This window comes from Vulpes vulpes, chromosome 5 (assembly GCF_048418805.1).
Source record: "Vulpes vulpes isolate BD-2025 chromosome 5, VulVul3, whole genome shotgun sequence".
NCBI lineage: Eukaryota > Metazoa > Chordata > Mammalia > Carnivora > Canidae > Vulpes > Vulpes vulpes.
In genome coordinates, this window is record NC_132784.1 from 83930822 (window position 1) to 83953960 (window position 23139).

The 23139-nt window shown below is 45.0% G+C and overlaps 1 protein-coding gene and 1 pseudogene across 18 annotated transcripts in view; one reads left to right on the forward strand and one right to left on the reverse strand.

The window, feature by feature from the left end:
* SLC1A2 (solute carrier family 1 member 2) overlaps positions 1 to 23139 on the reverse strand; it is a 151843-nt gene that overhangs the window by 65297 nt on the left and 63407 nt on the right. The gene's annotated exons all lie outside the window — the stretch shown is intronic.
* LOC112930437 (actin-related protein 2/3 complex subunit 3 pseudogene) lies at positions 19645 to 20290 on the forward strand (annotated as a pseudogene).

The following is a 23139-nucleotide window of genomic DNA, read 5'->3' on the forward strand; positions in this document are numbered from 1 at the left end:
TGCTTCTCCCTCTGCCTCTCTCTCTGGGTCTCTCATGAATGAATAAATAAATCTTAAAAAAAAAAAAAAAGACTGGGGTTGAACGGTGTCAAGGATGCTCACTGAGCAAGAAGTCAGACTCCCTATCTGACAGCCACTGAGTCCTCAAAGACCCCATGAATGAAACCTAACGGTTTATAACCTCCAAATCTGCCTCAGTCCCTACTTCTGTTCATCTTTGGGCTGCTGTGTCCACTTCTGAGATCACAAAAACGCTTTCTAGAAAAGTTCCCGCTGGTGAACCACTCTAGACTTACAGACGATATTCCTTTTCTAGGGCCTTTTCCTGGACATCCAAAGATCTGGCTAAAGAGCATGGTTTATAGTTTACCCAAATCCTGACAGGATTAGACCTGAGGACAAAATGAAACAGGAAGTCAGGAGGCCTGGGTTCTAATTCCAGGCCTGCTGCTACCTGGTTGCGTTAGAAATAGCACAAGGATAAAACATAATTAAAGCTACTTGCCCACCATCAACAGAGAGGGGATAAAGTCGTATGGAATGATGAACACAAACTCTACGGAAGATACCAATAAAGTTTAGGAATCATTTTTGACCTTTTTTTTTTTTTTTGTCCCAGGCTCTTAATCTGTAAAATATGAGGGTTGAACTAGAAATTCATTAATGTTCTAAGATTCTGTGATTCTCTGGGGGGGGGGGGGGGGGAAGGAGAGGCTCTTAACTACCCTCGGTAGCCTCCTTTTTAGTCATTCAGGACTGAATAAGCTTAGTGTTTACCATGAGATGAATCATTTCATCAACCATGAGGGGACAGCCCAATTGCTACATATCAGTCCCCACAGGGAGAGGCAGACATGTGACTTAGAGACAGGAGACCAACCAACAGTGAAAATGGTCACCATTTCTTCATGTCCTTACCTCCATGTTTCACTTTCCAAAAGCATGTTTTTGTAGCACTGCTAATGCTGAGTTAGGGTTCAAATTCACTACCACAGTTGAGACACAGGCATCTTCTTAATGCCCCATGCACCCTCACCCAGTTCTCAGTCTAGGTTTCTAAGATGAGCAGCTCAATGCCACAGGAACAGAGTCAAACAGGTGGACCAGCATTGGGACCAGCTAATTGCCAAATTCATCCCTAACTCCTTGAGGGACCGCCCTTATCATTCAGAGTCAACTCACGTGGAATCGGAGATTCATCCACTCACAGAAACATTCAAGAGGAAAAACTGCAGGAAAGAAGTCTTCATATCATTTCCCAAACCAATGGGCCCCCACTGGATAATGCCGTGATTGGCAAACACAGAGCCCACTGGGACTTTTGAGTGTCCTCACACATGGAGCCAGGAAGAAGTTACGGGAGACAGTATTCTGAAGAGATTAATAAAAACAACATTCATTTTCCCCAGGAACAGAAGTTAAAGCACCAGCCACCAACTGATTCGCAGCTGCCAAAAGGTTCCTTGGTGGAATACAATTACATAATTACACGGCCATGGGGGTCTTGGTTGAAATCTCCTTTCCCTGCCGTGCCTGGGATAAGGCACTGATTTCTTGGATCACAGCACCCAACTCACTGGGGTAGCATAGAGCTTCAACAAGATAATACTTAGAGATAAAACTGCAGAGTATGTAACATGTAATCGATACCCAATATTAGTTTCCTTTTTTTGTCTTCAATGCCTACAATGGTGCAAAATGATCATTAAGACCATTTCTTTATAGTTGAGTTTTAGTGAGTTGAGTTTTGGCAACAAAGGATACTTGTGCTTTTTACTAAAAGGAAGTCCCAGAAGAGCCAGAGTGGGTGGGGACCTGGAAAGTTTCTACGCTGTAGGCAACTCTGCTGTGGAATGACTGGATAACCTCTCAAAGAACATTAGGAATATAGTCTTAAATTAAAAAAACTCTGGATTTTTGTGATATCCTCCTAAGGTTAGGGATTTAGGCCAGCCTCAACACAACAGATTTGCCCATTTCCGGAAAGGCTCACCACCCAAAACAGAAATAAGACACACCAAGGAACAGGGACCCTCCCAGCCTGGGTAGAGAGACTGGGGTGGGGTGTTTAATCATCTCAAATTGGGAACCTCTTCTAAAAATAAAGATTATGCCATGGCCCAGGAGGACACTGGCCAGCCCTGTCTCCAGAGCCCTGTTACTCCCGAAGTAACTGCTACCCACCTCTGTTTCATCGAACAACATGAAAACCCATTAGGCCACATCACACAACTAACTCCAGTAAACGGGGAAATTTGTGCGGCGTGCATTTCGGGTTTGCAGTCACAGGGAACTAGGCCCTCATTCCAATCTGCCTTGAAGCAAAAGGTTTCCTCAGGCTGAAATGTCCTCCCCACCCTCCCCTCCCACCCAGACTTCTTAGACTAACTTCTCTTTCTTCTTCAAGACTCAATTCGGGTATGACTTCCCTCGGGAAGTCTTTGTTGACTTTCAGATGCTCCTCCTGCAGCTTACCTGTGCTTACCTGTACTTACCTAGCTGACCTGTGCTGGCCTGTGCTGCCCTTTCTTGAAGTATCTATCACAATTATTTGCCACCACGCCCCCCCCCCCCCACACACACACACACAATGAGGGCACAGGCTTGTCTTACTTGACTCAGTCTTCCTCACACCCAGCATGGTTTCCCTGTATATAGTCAATGCTCAATTTTTGCATGTTGAATGAATGAATAGGCAATAAGATAAAAAGCACATCTAGTTGCAGGGAACACCTGCATTAGGATATCCCATAGGTAGCAGGAAGGGGCAGGGTGACACCGGGTAGAGCTGGCCCTTCCCTACTGGCAGCTTTGATGCAGCTGCCCTGCCCAAAGTGTGGGAGGCCCCAGCGCTCCCAGCACCCTGGGGGGAAGACGAAGCCATGAACCAATCTGGGCTCAGATAATGAGGCCTTCAGGGGAAACTGGTGAGGACACAGGAAGGCGCCTTAGGATCCAACTGCCGAAATCAACAGCTCTAAATCTGGACCTTCCAAAATGCCCTTCTACCAAAGAGCCAAAGAGCTTCTTCCCTTTGCCAGAAGGACTCTTCTGGAAGCACTCTTCATTAACAGAGCTCTGGATCTGGCCCTCAGGCACGGGAAGTTCTCCTTCTAGCCCCTGAAGCTTCCAGGCCGAGCCCTCCTAGCCTGCCAGGCAGGGGAGCAGCTGGGATGTTGACTAAGTGGCTTAATTAGTCACAGTGCCTTCAGGCCCCAGGCAGAAGCCAGGCACGGCAAGCAGTGGCTGGAACTTTCTGGGCAGTTTGGTCACAACTTAACAACTGTTTTTCATCAGTGTGGTCCTTTCCCTTCTTGAGCCGAATAGTCTATGTACCTTTTCTCTCCTTCTAGACCATGCAACCAACCTTGCAATTGCAGTGTCAATGCCAAACAAGAAGACAAGTGATCACCATGACCCTGTAAATAGTGAGATTTCCTGGGGCTGGCCCTGGAAACGCCACACCATTCTTTTGTGGGGAGATGTTTCAGGACTCCCTTAAGCTTCTCTGGAGGGCTTCAAAGGTGCCCATTCGGGCTCCCAGATGCCTGAAATTCCTGCTTGAGAGTCCTGTCCTTTGCATCTCAGTTTGAAGACAAAAGGCCATGGAAAAGGCAACCCCTTCCCCGACAACCCAGCAGGAAGGAGCTTCTCAGATCTCTCCCTAAAAACAGGATTTGCTAAGGGGAACCTTGCAAATCTGACATGAGTCCTGGCCAGAACCACACCCAGAAGCCAAGTGAAAGGAGAGGGGCTCAGAACATCAGACATAAACTTTGCCAAGTACATGCTACTGCCCAGGGTCAGTTCTGAAGTCAACTGTGTTTAAAACTCTGTGGCCTCACCAGGGTTTCTGGAATACTAATAATTTCCCTTTTCTTTTTTCTTTTTGTTTTTAATCTGGATGCTAGTTTCACATGTGTGTTCAATTTGAGAAATTTATTCAAGCTGGTCACTTAAGATGTGTGTGTTCTGTATGTGCGTTAGACTTCAATAAAAAGCTTAAAATAAACGGGCAAAAATAAATAAATAAAAATTAAAAAATTAAATAAAATAAATGGGCAAGCTAAATTATGTTGTTGGTCCCCAAATGGCTGATTCCCATAGTGGTGGCTTTGCCAACAAAAGCACAGGTGGTAATTTTGCCCCCAAAACACCTTATACATGGGAGACATGTGAAAGTCTCCTTCAGACGAGACGAAAACAAAACAAAACAAAACAAACAAACAAACAGTGGGATTTGGGGTGGCTTGGGTTATAGAAAGTGTCTCACTGGCCCACAAAGATGTCTGTGGTCTTTATCTTCCTTCTGCTTTCCCATGCCCAGAGCTGCAAAGGTCCTCAACATATCACCTTCCCTTCTCTTCCATAAGGAGGCTCCCTCCAGGCTCTTCTCCTTGTGTTCATCTTTTAAATTATAAACAATAATCAACTGTCCATCAGTTCAATTTATTAAGAAGTCAGTTAATAATATGTTCATAAGTTAACAAGGGCTGATGTCACAAAATGTCATATCCCTCACGTTATTTTGTCTTCAAGGCATCCCTGGGAGGGGATAATGATCCCACCTTAGGAATGGACATCCTGCAACTTGCCAGAGCTCACAAAACTTAGAAGCGACAAAGCCAGGGTTCGAACAGGTGGTTGAGCAGCCAGGATTAAATCTGTGCTGCCATCTGCCTTTGAGTCCTTGGGGCTCTTCTCTGGGCACATCCTTTCTAGGAGTATTTGCAGAGTGACAGGCACCTTCAAACTTCCAAATCCACCAAGGCGCACTCAGAAAAAGAAAGCAGAGAGAGTAGCATGGTGGCAGGTGAGGAAAGGGTGAAAGGAGCTCCAGGAAGCCATTGCCTGGTTGCCTACCTGAGACAATGCAAGCTCCTGGCCTCAGAGGTACCCCGCAGGTACCTATTAACTCCTCCCCTTGGACATCCAGTGTGCACAGGCGCTAACCTGTTCCCGGGGTCTCGGGCAGCACTTGCTGATGTGAAATGACCCTGGGCCCCTCACCAGGAAGGACTCCCCCCACTCAGAAGGACTCAGCTGGTAACCAGTAATAAGCATACAAATTCTGAGGGCCATAATGACTGCAAGTAACGTTTGTGCAAAGCTTACTTTTCTAAGCATTTTATACATAGGAACACAAGGTAAATACTATATAAATGCAGCCAGTCCTGAACCCGGAAAGCCAGGTCAGCTCTCTCCAGTCCTAGAAAAATTACTCTTTATACTTGGTAATCTTGTGCTTAGCAATAAACATTGACACTGAGCATGCAGGCAAAAGAGTGATTTTGCTTACAGGGGAGCAGGGGAAGAAGGCAAATGTCCAGTCCAAATCAGAGCCTGGTGTACGAGCTACGCGCCATCCTCACAGAATCCTAGAATTCTGGGACTGGCGAGGCTTCCAGTCCACCATCAACCTCAGGACCAATGACTATCTGGTCCAGAGGCCGCAAATCTGTCTCTGAATCACCTGTAAAAAACACAGATCTCCAAAATTTTATGTCCACACGTGGATGTTTATGGCAGCTTTATAATTATGAAGTTATGAAATTGCCAAAACTTGGAGGCAACCGAGATGTCTTGCAGTAGGTGAATGGATCGATAAACTTTGGTACCTCCAGACAATGGAATATTATTCCGACCTAACAATAAAAATTTTTTTAAGAAAACGGCTACCAAGCCATGAAAAGACATGGAAGAAACTTAGATGCACATAACTAAGTGAAAGAAGCTAACCCAAAAAGACTACGTAATATACATAGAACATTCTGAAAAAGGCAAAACTACGGAGTTAGTAAGAGGACTAGTGCTTGCTGGGGATTGGGCAAGGGAGGGGGGAACAGGTGAAGTACAAGGATTTTTAGAGCAGCTATACTGTGCATGATTCTCTAGTAGGGGATACACATTAAACATTTGTCCAAACCCACAGAACGTTCAAGGCCAAGAATGAACCCTATGTCAACTATGGACCCAGGGGAGTAACGATGAGCCCATGTAGGTTCCTTGGGTGTAACAAATGAACCTCCCTAGTGGGGGCTGTTGATGGTCGGGAGGTCCTGCAGGTGTCTGAGGACACAGCCACGGGGTGCGTAGGAAATCCCTGTACTTGCTGCTCAATTTTGCTATGAATCTAAAGCTGCTTCCAGAAAATAAAAGCTACCAGGCCAAAAAAATCCAACAGATCTCGAAGCCCCATCTCTGAATATCCCAAATGAGCATGTCTGGGCGGGGTCACAGACCTCTGAGCTTTTTAAAAAGCAGCCAGGTGACTTCGTTGCAGTCCACGTCTGTGCCAGTGTCTGGTCAGGGACCTGGTACATCACCCGCCTCACCGTCCTGTCACCACACAGCTTGGGCGACCACAAAGCTCCTCCCTCAGGACAGACCTAGATCTGTTCCCCTGCAGGTTAGACGACCATCGGGCAACGTACTAGCTGCTTCACGTGCACTATTTCATTCATTCCTCCCAACACTCTCGCAAGGCAGATACTACTATTATTCCTTCTTAGTGGAGGAAAACACTGGAGATCAGAAGTGAAGCCATCTGCCCAATGGCTGGTGAGGGGCTGAGCTGGGGTTGGAAGCCAGCTCTCCCGGAGCAAAAGGCGCACTTTCTTCACCATAACATGACCCTCAACAATACGCGAAGCCTGCCTCCCTCTCCATCCACCAACCTTGCAGGCCCATGAAGGCGGCTCTTCTCTCTGCTCAGGGTTTTCTGGTCCTCAAGCTCCTCCCCGTCCAGGTTGCAGCACCCGAACCACTTACATCCCCTGAGGATGCGCCTCCAGGACTGGGCACAGCCCTCCAGGTGGGGTCTGGCCACATCCCTGCTCCCCTGGGCGAGTCGAGGCAGGCTTTCCAGCCCTCTGCTTGGGGCACTTCAGAACCGGCCAGAGCCCAGGCTTTATCCCACTTCTGAAGGAGCACTGGGAATAAATAGGGACCATCGACTGACATTTTAGTGTGTGCCCACAGTAGGCATAATAACGGCCCCCACTGACCGCAAAATGTCCATGTCCTAATCCCCAGAACCTGTGATGAGGTGAGTGACACAGCCAAAAGGAATTAAGGCTGCCAACCTTGAGGTGGAGAGTTTATCTTGGATTACCCAGGTGGGCTCAGTGTAACCACGAAGGTCTGCACGTGGACGGGAGGCAGGACAGGCAGGAAGTGGAGAGACAGCAGCATGAGCAAGACTCGGCCCTGGCCCCACACTGCTGGCTTTGCAGAGAGAGGAAGAGGCCATGAGCCAAGGGATATGTGGGTGGCTTCTAGAAGCTGGCAAAGGCGAGGAAAGACATTCTTCCTTAGACCCTCCAGTAAAGAACTCAGCCCCATGAGACCCACTGTGGACTTCGGGCCTCCAGAAGTGTAAGAACTGTATTGTTTCAAAACACTCAACTGGTGGTAGTTTGTTATAGCAACGATAGAAAACTAACGTGGTCCCTGACCTCAGGCTAAGGGTTTCCTACATTGTCTCATTCCACGTTTACAATAAACCCAAGAGGCAAGACACGGAGACCCTATTAGTACCCCCTCCGCACCTTCTAGAGCTCCCTCCAGAGAGGCAGTGTGCTCAGCCTCTCTGGTGAGATGCAGGCGAACCCCCTGACACCGCCTTTCCCCCCTTCTTCCAGCACAGAGGAGGTGCTAGACCCAGACTGAAGCCACAGTTTTCTCTCCTTAGCTAGCCCCTAGCTGCTCAACGCCGAAGGTGGGCCCACGCCATGACTCTGGTGGCACCTGTCGCCCCAGGAGGCATCTCAGGACCATCCCCCAACCCCGGGGAAGCAGGGAGCTGGGAGCAGGAGCATGGATTTGGGTCTCTTCTTACTTCATTCATTCTAATAAGCCACTAACGACCTTTGTGGCTCCTTATCAGCTAAATAGTCAGTCCCCGCTGACCCCACCAGTCATCTCCGCTCCCCGAGCCCAGTCACTCCTACACTGACTTTACAGTGAAATCAATGGAGCCATCAGGTCACCAGCTGGGAAATCATCTTTAAGAGAAAACTGCATTTCTTACACTGACCACTCACAGAGACAGTCGCTTCGCTGTGCCCAACGTGGACATGGACATGGCATAGCCCACGGGCCAACTACATCCTCTTTGGTTACCCACTTCCCAGTTTTTAATAGACAGATGCAGTGCTTGGTGTTTGGGGAGTGTAGTGCTTCTCACATGAGAACCTGAAATCTTAATGGACTCTTTGATGTTGCTCCTTTTTTTTTTTCTTTTTTTTTTTAAAGAGAGAGAGGGTGTGTGTGAGCCAGAGGAGGGGCAGAGGGAGAGGGAATCCCCACTGAGCACAGAGCCTGATGTGGGCCTCAGTCTCAGGACCCTGAGATCATGACCTGAGTCAAAATCAAGAGCCAGACACGTAACCATCTGAGCCACCCAAGTGCCCCAGATGTTGCTTCTTTGAATAATCCTTTCCTAAGCCCCAGCTTACTTTTCATGCCTCTACGATGCTGCATTTCACATTTCATCACAACCATGTTGTTTCCTTAATGCCTTCCCCAGTAGATGTTAGATCCTATGTAGGAAAGGCCTCTCTCTTCCCCTGGACCCAATACAGATTAGATGCTCAATATGCATCTGTAGAGACATAACGATTTGGAGGTACTAGGGGGACCCAATTCTACAGAGCTGGGAAATGCCCTTGGCAGGAAGTGGCAAGAGTCCTCCCAAGTCAGACACTGGGTAAGAGATTCCCCCTATGGGTATGGATTCGGAGAGGAGCCAAATGAAGCACAAGGAAAGGGTGCATGAAACTCCTTAGCCTGGGGTCTCCCAAAGCTCAAATTGACATCCAGCGACCTTGCCAAAAGTAACCGCAGCTTCAAGTTACTACAAGTGGACACAACTGAACTTTTTATGCACTTCCTGAAGTCATTCCAGCCCCACCTCCCCTCGACACCCCAGGAAGTGGTCTGGTATGTTTGCTGTGAACATCAACACCACTTCATTCCCTGGCAGCTGAGGTGAGTGCCCTTCATCCAGGTGCTTGGGAAGAATAGTTCAATCTTGCTCAACTTGTAAACTCTTTAATTTATTTCAGAGCAGGGTTTTTTCCTGAGTGAGTGACTTATCTAGCTGGCCCTTAAATCATGACATCAAAGCAAAATCATGCCCTGTCTTCACTTGAATCTGCTATATCACGGTATGCACAATGCCAGGCACTTATACGTATTCAGTAAAAACTGGTAGTAAAAACTGGTAGGTCGAATTAAGTGCTAGGACAGAACATAGGCCTAGGGGCTGGATAAGATCTGTAGTGTTCCCTGAAATGAGTTCCCTGGATCTCAGCACATCCTAGGGCCTTGAGTTAATACAGAAGTGGCAGGCTCTTCCACTGTAGGCAATCTTGCCTCCTTCCTCTACCCACCCTCTCCCCATCTGCCCTGAGGCCGCATTCAGCTCACACTCAGCCCTTTGTGCCTTACTTGGGAACAGATCCAACCCCACAATCCGGTCCTGAGAAATCATTATTACACAGGATAGGGAGAAGAGGAAGAGGGTTTACATCACACACGGAGCAGCACACACATAATAAAACTTCATTGTAATCATCTTTCTCTCTCTCTTTTTAAGATATTACTTATTTATTTAAGAGAGAGAGAGACAGAGAGAAAGAGAAGCAGACTCCCTGCTGAGCAAGAAGCCTGATGCAGGGTTCGATCCCAGGACCCAGAGATCACGACCTAAGCCAAAGGCAGTGTGGGCCTTGACCCCAGAACCCAGAGATCATGACCTGAGCCAAAAACAGTGCACTTAACCAAGGTACCCCATGTAGGCATCTTTCTTCTTCCTCCTCATACTCCCCAACATGTCTCTCCTCTTTCTCTTTCCTTCATTTTTCCCTCTCAACTTCCTTAGACCTATCAGCAAAACACAGCCTGATGGGCTATCCAACTGTTGCTGCTCACACATGCTCCCAGAGTGGGTCTCGGTCACCATCCCTCCCCACTTATCAAGCATTCACACAATGTCTCTTACTTACCCGTAAGAAACTATGACCTTGTCCCAGACCATCACACCCAAAATAATGGAGAGAAGTCACTGAATCTATTCCTCCCCTTTACATAAGGATTCTTTTTCTTCATAGATAAGCTTAATAAGTAGTAACTTCAACAATGCCAATGATAACAAGTTGGGTATTAATTCTAAAACCTCTTTCAATTGGCAGCAATAAATGCCAGTAAATTGTGACTTGTTTAAAATTTCAGCTGAACGTCAATGTTCTTTGTTTTAACCTTGTACTGAAAACTGTTAGCAGTGCTTACCTGCTTTCTTTTTTTTTATAAATTTATTTTTATTGGTGTTCAATTTGCCAACATATAGAGTAACACCCAGTGCTCATCCCATCAAGTGCCCCCCTCAGTGCCCGCCACCCAGTCACCCCCACCCCCCGCCCTCCTCCCCTTCCACCACCCCTAGTTCGTTTCCCAGAGTTAGGAGTCTTCATGTTCTGTCTCCCTTTCTGATATTTCCCATTCATTTGCTTACCTGCTTTCTTAAATAGCATCTAAGGCACATGATAAAACCTGAACAACAATGTCAAGCTTTTCCACTTGTAGAGTGTTGCAATAAATGCCATATGAAATTTTGGGGGTGTTAGTCCACACAACCATTTCTTCCCCCTCAACTTCATTTTTTACCCCACCAGGTCTCCCTGTGGGTCTATGTAAGTGCTTATAAACTCCAGGGTAACACAAGATTATTGTTGTCTTTATGGTGGTTGCTTTTTCATTTGAATCATTTCACAACATTTAAAAGCTAGATTTCCAGCTAGAAATCCAGATTTCTCCCTTCTCTTAAAGTGCTGGAAGATCTAGATACCCTGGAACCTAGATTTCTGAGTGGCAACAATCAGCTAGAACTGAGAAGTGATTCTCCTTTAGACAGACATGGGTTTTCCTATTGGCCACAGTCCCCATCAATCCTTATTGCTTCCCTAACACCAAGGCCAAGCATCAAATACCATTTGTCATTGTGCTTGCACTGCTATTTTTCTGAAAGAAGCATTAAGAGGCAAGTGAACTGCTCCTTAATTTCACATACTTTCCTGGCTCCTATTGAGTTAGCAACCCCTGTCCTATTTGACTTCATCATTGTAGAGATGAGAGCTTTCCCTGTGCACTTAGATTAAATCTGCAAACAGGAATGAGTATTTTTTGGGGGGAGAAGGGGGGCAGGCTACAAAGTAGGTACAGGGTGGTTCAGCAGAGTGAATCATGTTATTACTAAGGATGTCACATAATTTTCAACTTTGAGGCAAATTTCCCAGGGGACAAGGGTGAAAGCATGAAGCCAATGACCTGCAATCTCACCTTTTTCTGAGCACAGGCAGAGGCAATACCTGGGAAATAATCAGGACTGGCTAGTGGATTACAGAGGGTGGGACCAGCTTTCATCGTCTTCTCAGCAGACTTCCTTATTATCAGTGGCTCCAGGATCATAACTCTCTAGAGTAATGACTTAGCATGTGTTAAAATGCTGAGAGTGACTTCAGTCTGTTTTTTATAAGTCTAGAGTGGGGAGGTGGGGTATGGAGATTTGGTCATTGGGATGCCAGCCCATACAGTCAGAAAGACAGCAACTATTTGTAGTATCTCTGATGGACATTTTATATCACTTGAGAAGTGATTGTTAGTCATTTTACAGATTAGGAAGCAAAATTAAGTAAATTGCCTGTTATCAAACAGGAAAGGGCAGAGGTAGGAATCTCATCCTGGTCTATGTCTATTAAAAATCTAATCCTTTCTCACGACAACATGGTGACTGCAAGAACCTGGAACCTCATGAGAATGACATTCTTAGATGTTCCTTAGCTATTGCATCATGGACCTGACCTTGAATTGTCCCAGGGAAAGTGTGTGTTTATGTGTAGGTGTGTACAGATTGAAAGGGCTGATGCTTTTCATTGTTTTATTTTGCCATTTAAGAAAAAGATTTATTTATTTATTTATTTATTTATTTATTTATTTATTTATTTATAAGAAAGAGAGAGGGAATGCAAGCAGTCAGAGGGGCAGAGGGAGAGACAGCATCTCAAGCATCTCCCTGCTGAGCTTGGAGCCTGATGCAGGGCTTGTCCCAGGTCCCCAAGATCATGTCCTGAACCAAAATCAAGAGCTGGACACCCAACTGACTGAGCCACCCAGGCGCCCTATTTTGCCATTCTTGAGTAAACTTGTCATTCACCTGTCTCCCAACATATCCAACCTCAACCTCATAGCTCATAATTCTGCAAAAATATCTGTATTTCTATATCTGTACCTATAAAATTTAGTTATTGAAAGCTATATTCCCTAAGGATGTTGAACACATATGTGGCTTCCGGCCAAATTCTTCCTAATGTCAGCCTTAGCAACAGAAGTTGCAAAATGACGGGAGGCAACATGATGAAGTCACTGGGAACTAATGAGCCGAGGTCCCAGAGCTCCTACGGCCCGCAGTCACTCCTCACCACTTGTTCTCAGATGACATTGATGACTCTGATCCAGATCAGGCCATTTGGTCTCATTCCATGGCTAAAGAGAATGTTCAGCAAAGGATTTCTAATTTGAGATTTTCCTCTGAATGATGTGAGGCCTCATTTTTCAGAGAAGGAAAGACTGTCATGAGTTAGCATGAGGCTCCTTTCAACGATGCCTCATCGTTGGTACAGTCCCAGACTTACCCCATAGAAGATGATGGAAAAGGTTTCTTGGTTCCCTAGTTCCTTTGAAGCTGACCAGAGAGGCAACTTCCTTAATTTTATGCTATTAATTATCTCCTATCACCCAGTGGGCTTGGTTATCAGTAACAGTACTAATTATAGTACTATCTTTAGGCAGCATACCAGCTCTGGGGTAAGTGACTTCCTTTGCTGGTTCCACACAAGTCTACAAAGGGGATTATTACTGTCTCTATTTTACAGACAAGGAACCCAAGGCAACTAACCTGACTTAAATCACCCACTAAGCAACAGAACCACAGGGCTACACTTAAATCTATCCAACCTAAAGCCCAAGTTTTTAAAGACTATATTCAAGTAACTGGCAGCCAATTCAAATACTCCATCTTTTGGTCTGCTCTTTAACACTAACTAGAGTTTAACAGGGGTTGGCAAATCACAGCCCACCACATGACCCAAGAAGTCTACAATATTGACTATCTGATCCTGTGCAGAAAAATTTGCTGACCTTTGCCTTAAAAAAGTGGTAAATCAATCTCAAATGCTCCATTCTGTTTACTGAGGTCTCTTTAGTACTGGAGTCCAGAGGATTCTATGGCACAGTTTTGATTCATGAAAATATTTCTTTTCATTGATTTATGTAAGTGACCCTGAGTAATAAAAGTTGGAAATCAACTTTGGGAAAAAAAATGCTAAAGAGCTGAGCTTCTAAAATACCCACCCGCCTGGATCACTCCATCACTGCTGGTTAACCAAAACCCAAGGAGAGTTTTATCCACCATGAAGAATTTGGCCAATGGGTCTGTCCCACTAAGTGCAGACAAAAGTGTCCATGGATCTCTCTCTGTCCATGCTGATGGGAGATTTGGGAGGAAGCCCTTTACCAGCACGCAAACTGAAGACATGCTGTTTTTAGATGAATGCCAGCATGCTAAGTCAATGGAAATAGTGACGAAGAAGTAGTAAGTAAGGCAATGAATAACTTGTCGTTTTATTCATTGTTTTCAAACGGAGCAAGAGGTGTTTAGTAATTTTTGTATAAAACAGATATCTGAGTCATCCCATCAGCAGGGAGTTCTCATGAGTCATAAACACATGCTGGTCCAAAACCAGGTCTTTCCGCCAGCTCAAGAATATGCCTAGAATCATAACGATACTAAGTCACCATGCTATCCAGTTTGAATGTAAAACTGAGTGAATCTTCACGCTCTGACTCTACCTGTGTGCTCAAATGTACTAGGCACACCATGTGTCCATCAGATAGTGGCTCAAAGCTACAGGAGAAGGGCTGAAGGAAACAGCTACAAATTTCAAAACTATCACTAGTTTGCTATGTAAACCTATACATGTGTCATTTCCTGTGTGAGCCTAAGATTCATCTGTAAAATGCAGTATTAGAATTGGATGCCTCTGTGGTTCCTTCCAGCTCTATAAGTATGTAGAAGGGAAGCTGCCCTAATAGTATAGAAACAACCCTTGAAAATTTGGATGACCTATTACTCATAATTCATTATATCCCATTATGCAATTAGTGTTATTGCAATTATCATTAATGTTATCACTGTTATTGGCCTTACAGCATAAGTAATAATAATGGCCAGCATTTGTTAAGTATTTTATATGTGCCAGATGTCATTTGTTGAAGTTTCTGGAATAAGTACAAAAAGAAGATTCTATTCTCTGCATGTGCAATCTATCTTTTAGACCACAGGTCAACAAACTATAGCCATGGATCAAATCTAACACACTGCTTTATTTTGGTAAATAAAGTTTTATTAGAACACTTGATGAGCCAGGCTCATCATTTAACTACTGCCTATGGTGGCTTTTGCACTACAAAGGCAACGTTAAGTAAGTGGAACAGAAACCCTAAAACATTTGTTATCTGTTCCTTTACAGAGAATATTTGCTAATCTCTAGAATATTTGCTAACCTCATTTAGCCCCTATACTGCAAGCCTCTTGCCTACCTACTATCCATTTACTACTCTTTTGTTCTAGTCTCCCAATTACTCTCAGGATACCTCTTCTCCTGACCCTCTATGCATCTCCTCTCCTTTCGGTGGAGCTGACCCATTGCCCATCTCAGGCCTGGAGAATCAGGATATTTCATCCTTATGACCATGAAGATTTAGGGGTAGGAATGTGGGATTCAATCCTAAGCCTTTTGCTGGAAATAGTGGCCCCAAAAAGCTCCTTTTTGTTGACATTTCTGAGCTACTAGGATGCAAGTTCAGAGCTGCCAAGAGCCTTCATGGAAATGACTTGCCTGTGCTTTAAAATAAAGAGAGATGGAGAAAAAAATGCATCTTGATGATAAGATTTTAGCCTCTGCATCCAACTCTGCCTAAGCTACTGGTAGACTTTTTAGCTAATAAGCCAATACCTTCCTTGTTAGTTTAAGTCAAATTAAGTTAGGCTTCTAGTACCTGCAACTAAAACAAAACAATCCTTTGAAATTGTCATAATCATTTTCCCCACTAAGACTTTATCTGCCCCAAATCACATTGCCATGAGTGGCAGAAACTAGGATCCAGTCTACACTGAGCTCTGCAAGATGAAGGAACCAGTGTCTAGAGCTCTCCAGAAGATCTGGTTAGGACAGGGACAGAACCAACAGGTTATTTCCCTATCTTTGAAGAAGGAACATTTCCAATCACATCTCTGTTCTTTAGAGGGCAGCTCTTTGGGAATTATCCTGTTTTCCACTTCTGACTATCCCAAGACAAGGCCCAGCAGAGTCCTGGCTCCTCATGTGGTAACTTGGAGGAAGTTGTAACGGAAAGTGGTATCATAGCCATTTCTCAGCCCTTCATTCTTGCTATACTTAACAGGGGGAAAAAGTGCCACTGAGAAAACTGACCTCCTCCTGTTAACACACTCAGCTGCTCAGCAATCAACATATGTGTAAACAGGCAGTCTTAATGCAGGGAGCAGGAGTGTGGGTGAGGACCCTTCTCAGGCAAGGAATGAATGAGAACAGCCTTTGAAGAAGCACAGATTCTGTGAAATCTCACCTAATTTGAACTACCCATCCGGCAGGGCATTGTAGGGGAGCAGAATAGGCCACCCCGAAATAGGCTTCTTTGGCACAAGAATTATTTTCAGCTGAAGGCAATCAAGACCTACCAGATTCAGGAAAAGCTTTTTACCTCCTAAACTGCCTAAAAGAATTCAGAAAGCAGGTCTGTACCAGGAAGGGAACTATTATCAGAGATAACATTTTCGTCTGCAAGACTTATCTGTACATCAGGGCAAACACATTTTTTACCAGACATTTGCTCTTCTTCTCTTCCTGGTTATTACTGCCTTTCTCCTCCTTGAAGCCCCATCTCTTCCTTTAACTCAGGATGGCATGTACGTCTCAATTGCCTGGCTGCCTTTGGGTCTCATAGCTTTGTGGGGCTCCTGGACATACATATACAATTACATTTGTTTTTCTTTTTGTTACAGGGTGGAGTGGGGGATCTCAGTCAAGAACCTAGAAGGGTAGAGGAAAAAAATACATTTCCTCCTCTACTGTATCTTCTTATATTCTGTTTTAAAGAGAAAGAATCCAGAAGAAATAGTCTAGCACAGGGTATAGAAACACAATCTCTCAGAAAGGTCTTTGGTTGGTGTGTGACCCAATGGTACACCTTCTCCAGCTGTAGAACTTTAGAATAAGAACCAGACCTCAGACAGGCATCGTAGGGGACATGCAAGATCCTCTGTCAGGAGTGTAACTGGCCCCAACACACCAAACCAAGAGAGAGTGAATTTCAGAATTTTGAATGATTTTCAACCATAAGAGTTAAGCTTAAGTTGAGATGGAGGATGGATGGATGAATGGATGGATGGATGGATGGACAGATGGATTACAGATAATATTTCTGGAAGGATGATAGGACACTATTAATAGCAGTGGCCTCTGAGGCAAAGAATGAGTACATAGGCATCTCAGGTGAGAGAGGGACTCACGGGTCACTACATACTCTTTAGTACGGTCTGAATGTTATCCCATGTGTGTTTATTACTTTTTCAATGGGAAGATTAAAAATAAGAGGGAATTACCAAAAATGTATTTAACAACAAACCCCTTTTAGTTCTATCTTCTAGTGACCCTAAAAGTTAAATGACCAGAGCCCCATTTCTCTGGGCTGCCTGGATAAGCTTTTTCCTTCGAGGCTTTGTTATACTGGCCAAGCAGACATTCACCCTGGTGTGAATTTTGCTCACGTGTCACTTTCCTAAGCAGAGAGGAGACACAGGACCAAGCTCGTGCCAGGCAAACATGTTACACGAGACCTGTTGCTTTTGGGTCTACCCTCGTTCAGAGGTAAAGGTGAAAGGGTGACATCAGGGAGTCCAAAGTTCCAGCCACAAAAACTCCAGTCCATTTGCACACAGCCAGGGACAGGACAGGGCTTCCCTGGCCCAGAGATCAAAGAGCTGGCCTCAGCCTGCCTTGACCCTAAGGTACTTGAAGTTCTTGGAATGATCTGAGCTCCCCATCGACCTCACTACAGCCAGTGGGCAAAATTTAAGACTTCAAGAGAATAGGACATGAAGCGGACTGTGCAGGGTGACTGTGAGTCACTCTGTCCCCCACCCTAGGTATACACATGCACAGGTGCATTCCATAGGAAGAAGCTGAGTGGGCTTTATGGCTCGGTGCTACTGCTCTCTAGCTGAATGAACCTCAGCAACCCACTGTGATCCCTAGAGCCTGTTCCCTTATCCATTCAAGGAAAGAGGATTGTAGAGAAGCTTAAATTAGATGGCGAGCATTTCTTCTACAAGCCTGCCACATAACAGCAATACTGTCCTTTTCTTTCCCCCTTCCCTTCACCTATTTCAGAAACAAAGAAATGCTTTTTAAAGAACTCAATTGGCTGAAAGACAACAAACTTCTATCAAAATAAACCTTCAGAGTTCTTAGAAAACTCTGCAGACGCTCCGAAGAGATTCAGGTCTCCCAGCTCTTACGTAATAAGTTACGTAAGGGTCATCTTATTCCCCCAGCGTGCCCTCCCGGATTACATTGTGCAGGCTAAGGTCAAAAGGAAATTATGTAAGCATAATCCTAGGAAATCGGCATCCAAAGCAGGGCCCAGTTCAAGAAGCAAACCAGCAGGACGTTACCATGAATCTCACAGGCCACAAACTGCTAAATGTATAAAACACAGTTTGAGTACCTTCGGTTGAGAGTTGGGGAGGGACTCCTGGAAATATTTTGTAAATGGTGATTCATGGGGTCAAACAATCTGAATAGAAGCAGGTTTTGCAATACAGCAGGGTCTTGAAGGTCATCTGCATAAGCTGCATATTAACCTCTTAATTGCTGCCTCACTGGGAGGTCCTGGCATGGTGCCAGAGAGGCAGGGGGAGGAGCCCGGGAATTGTGACTTGGGGCAGGCGCACTTTACCTACAAGTATGAAACTATTTCAACTTTTTTTTTTTTTATTTCAACATTTTAACTACTGGCTGCATATCTGCCCTGGAGGAGAGGCATTTCTGAAACAGTCCTACAAGTGAAAATGTTTGAAACCATGTCAAAAAACCACCAACAGGGATCCCTGGGTGGCGCAGTGGTTTAGCGCCTGCCTTTGGCCCAGGGCGGGATCCTGGAGACCCGGGATCGAATCCCACGTCAGGCTCCCAGTGCATGGAGCCTGCTTCTCCCTCTGCCTATGTCTCTGCCTCTCTCTCTCTCTCTCTCTATCATAAATTAAAAAAAAAAAAAATTAAAAATAAAAAAATAAAAACTGAGCTGCTTTAAAAAAAAAAAAAAAAACACCAACATACAGCACTGTACGTAAAGATCCTCAACCATCTTAGAAATCAGAGCAAAGGAAATTAAAATCATTTACACATCAAATTCGCAAAACTTTCTCAAAATCGTCACATCTCTGATTGGTAGGGACACAGGAAATTAAATGTGGGTGTCTATGTTGGTAAGGCTAGGGCGGAAGGAGGGTCAATTTGGTAGTTTTCATCAAAACAAAAAGTCTGCAATACCCTTTGACCCAGCAAAAATATTTTTTTCTTAAAATCTGTCCTGGAGAACCATGTGTGCGCATACACAAAGATGTATATTCTTCGCAGACTTGTTTGTAACAGTAAAAACTGGGAAGTAACCTGACTTCCACCAAATAAAGGAGTGACTGACTATATTCAGGTATGTTTTGATGCAATGAAAGACTATGTTCCTGTTGAAAAGAATGATGCACTGATGTATGAACTGACATGGAAAAATGTCCAAAATATAGATATAAAAAATTATTCATGAACTTGTACATTTACAATGCATGGAGAGAAATTCTGGAAGAAGCAAAAAGCTATTTGCAGAGGTTACCTCTGGAAATGGGACTGGGCTTCAGAATCAGGTATATAAGGGGTCTTTTTACGTTTGTTGAGGGTTTTTTTTGTAGGTTTTGGCTTTTAAAACAATGTTATGTTCCTGTATTATAACTGTATAATTAAAATTTCTAGAAAAAAGTAAAATAAGTTAAAAAATAAAATTTCTTTTGATAAATGATGAATGGGCCATCTAAAATGTTTGAAAGAGGACAGTGTTCTGTTTTTTTAATGCAGGAAAACACTAACTTTTCCGAGATGAGACTCAGAAGCTTCCATGTATAAAAGAAGTTACCAGGAGGTAATAGCTCTATGTGCTGAATTCACTTCCAAGCCTACCTGATGCAGAGAGTTGTCATAAAAGATCAACTCTGCAAAAATGATTCTGAGGTTTATGCTCAAGAAACATAGCAAAAAAAAAAGAAAAAAGAAAAAAGAAACATAGCAAATAATCTGTCAGGAGACACCAGGGTTTATTTCTCACAGAAGGAAGGTACTTCCTGGAAGAGCATGGTACCTTCGGTTCTCCCCTTTAAAATGACAGGAAAATACAGACTCTCTTTTCCTAGTCTTAATTCCACTTTGCCTTGATCAGAAAAAAAGGCAGTTGCCTCCCATTCACATGGGGTCTGGGTTGAAACCCGATCGCCGCCAAGATGCCGGCTTACCACTCTTCTCTCATGGACCCTGACACCAAACTCATTGGAAACATGGCATTGTTGCCTATCAGAAGTCAATTCAAAGGACCTGCCCCTAGAGAGACAAAAGATACAGATATTGTGGATGGAGCCATCTACTACTTCAAAGCCAATGTCTTCTTAAAATTTCTAGAAATTTTGTCACTATAACTATGACATTAAGAATGAAGCTGATAGAACTTTGATATATATAACACTCTACATTTCTGAGTGTCTAAAGAAACTCCAAAAGTGTAATTCCAAAAGCCAAGGTGAAAAAGAAATGTATACACTGGGAATCACTAATTTCCCCATTCCTGGAGAGCCTGGTTTTCCACTTAATGCAATTTATGCCAAACCTGCAAACAAACAGGAAGATGAGGTGATGAGGGCCTACTTACAGCAGCTGAGACAAGAGACTGGACTGAGACTTTGTGAGAAAGTTTTTGACCCTCAGAATGATAAACCAAGCAAGGGGTGGACTTGCTTTGTGAGGAGACAGTTCCTGAATAAGAGTCTTTCAGGACCTGGACAGTGAAAGGAGCCTGGGCAGACACTTTCCACAGCTGTGGGCAGCGTTTTACAGCAAGATGTACACAGTTCTTTGCCTTTATTTGAGAAAGTTTTATACAGAAGAAGGGAAATCTTCTTCACTTGAAGAGCTCTTTAACAAGAACTTGGGTGGGGGGAGGGAAGAATGGGTTGTGAAGGGTTATTTGAAATTTTCTGCAGTATTAAGCTAGTGCTTAATAAGTAATAATAAAGAAATTTCTAAGAAAGAAGAAAGAAAGAAAGAAAGAAAGAAAGAAAGAAAGAAAGAAAGAAAGAAAGAAAGAAAGAAAGAAAAAGAAAGAAAGAAACTGCTAGCGTCTAACTGGCCGTGGTCACTCAAGGTCAACCCCGTGGACATATTCTCCAGAATCTGATAATAGTGACTCTAGGGTGGGACTGCAGTTCGCAAGGGGGACCCTGACCTACTGTGAAGCCTCACACAAGCCACTGAGAGCTCGCTGATGGGTCAGAATTGGCAGCAACCCATCTGCACATGGGGACAATTAATAATAATGATAATGATAATGATATCTGTGTACCAGGAGCTGACCTCTCCATTTTGAGACACACACACACACACACACACACACACACACACAGATCTGGCATCTGGTGTTTTCAAAGGTTTGATAAAATTAACAAGAGATGCGCCAACACTGTGAAATCTCTAGAAGGCCCCTGCCGAAACATCTATGGCCGTGCCCCAGCGATCATTTCACAGCATTTCAAATGTCTGGGACCCAAGGGACGCAGCCAAGAATTGACCCCACTGAGAACCCAGACTCTTGTCTTCTATCATCAAAAAAAATTTGGGGGGGGGGGATCCCTGGGTGGCTCAGCGGTTCAGCGCCTGCCTTTGGCCCAGGGCGTGATCCTGGAGTCCCGGGATCAAGTCCCACGTTGGGCTCCCAGCATGGAGCCTGCTTCTCTCTCTGCCTCTCTCTCTCTCTCTCTCTCTCTCTCTCTCTGTCTATCATGAATAAATAAATTTTAAAAAATCTTAAAAAAAATTTTAAATTAAAAAAATTTTTTTTTACATCTAAGACCCAAATATGATCAATGTCATTAATTTGCTCACTGATTCATCCATTCAGATATTTACCAAGCATCTCCTTTGAACTTGGCACAATTCTAGATGCAACAGATATAGCAGTGAACACAATGGAGGCTAACCTACTAAAGGCAGGAGCTAATAAACAAAGAATTAGTGTCATATAGCAGTAAGTTCTATAAAGAACAAGGATATGACCTGATGGTGAATAGGATAGAGAGTGATGGGTACTATTTTATACAAGGTGGTCAGGAAGGTGACATTTAATCAGTGACTTGAAGAAAGTGAGGCTGCCCACGTGGGATCTTAGAGAAGAGTATTCTGAGAGAGGGAACAGCAAGTGCAAAAGCCCTGAGGCAGGAGCAAGGTGGTGAATTCTAGGAACAGCAGGAAGGATCTCCTTCCCACTTGCACGCAGGCAAGCTAGTGCCTGATGGAGTTTCAGGGCCATCCCCCTGGAAATGCATATGCAGAAAAAAATTTCCTTACAACTTCAGACCTCGGAAGCCCTTTATCTGTGGTCCCTGGTTAAGAATCTCTACTCCAACCATTGAAGCTTGTTGCTTCAGACATAGCACTTGGTTCCCGACTGCCATCCCTCCTGGGGGGAGAGACCAAGAGGTGACCACATCCCTTCTCTAGACAATATGCTGGTTCTGAATTTCCAGAAGAATCGGAGGCTCTTCCCTCAGTCTGGGGACCTGAGAGATTAACCTGGGCCAATGAGGAGCACATCCTGCTCACTGCCCCTCAGTCAGGACTAGTAAGGGCTTCTTTTATTTCTTCTGTTTTTTAATTTTATTTATTTATTCATGAGACAGAGACATGAAAGAGGCAGAGACACAGGCAGAGGGAGAAGCAGGCTCCCTGCAGGGAGCCCCATGTGGGACTCGATTCCAGGACCTGGATCACACCCTGAGCCGAAGGCAGATGCTCAACCACTGAGCCCCCCAGCTGCACCCCATAAGGGCTTCTCAAGTCCCGAGCACCCTGATTGGATCAGATTCCTGCACCCCGAATTGGAAGTGACCCAGACGCACTTTTAAACCCCAAAGGCAGTGAGGTAACGGGACCACTCAACTGTGCTTCGCAGCTGTTTCAGACAGAGAGCAAGTGACTGACAAGTAGTTTGGGTTCGTCTGTAAGTTGAGTTTTGAATGCCCCAAGGGTAAAAAAAAAAATAATAATAGGAGTGATTTTTAAAAAACAACAAACAGGCTGATGTAAGCAGCCTGGCAAGTCCAAACAACCCTCTTTGCCTCTTCCCTCGCCCGTGTCTCATGCCCCCCCCCACCCCCCCTCCTGTTGAGACCATCACACCTAATAACTCTTGCTAAGGACCAGGCTTCCAAGCACAGCTTGACCATAAAACACTTCGTAAAACGTGTGGACTTTGCTCCTGCTTTTGCAAGCGCAGCCCTGCCCTCTCTCCTTTCTCCCCGTGGCGAGGCACACCACCCTCCTGCTCTGTGAGCCCCCTGCCCAGGCCCCAGAAGCCCCAGCCCCTTCCCCCTGCCCCTGCCCAGGCTCCAGGAACCCCAGCCCCCAGCCCAGGTCCCAGGAGCCCCAGTGCCCCCGGCCCAGGTCCCAGGAGCCCCAGTGCCCCCAGCCCAAGCCCCAGGAGCCCCAGGCCCCCGTCCAGAAGCCCCAACCCCCCACCCAGTCCCTAAGACCCCAGCCACCCTGGCCCAGGCCCCAGAAGCCCCAGCCCCCAGCCCAGGCCCCAGAGTCTGCAACCACACTGCCTGCAGATCCCATTTTCTCTGGGGAGGAGCCGCTGGCTGTTTTCATTCCCTGATGTTCCTGCCAGGCTCACTGGGGACCAATCATG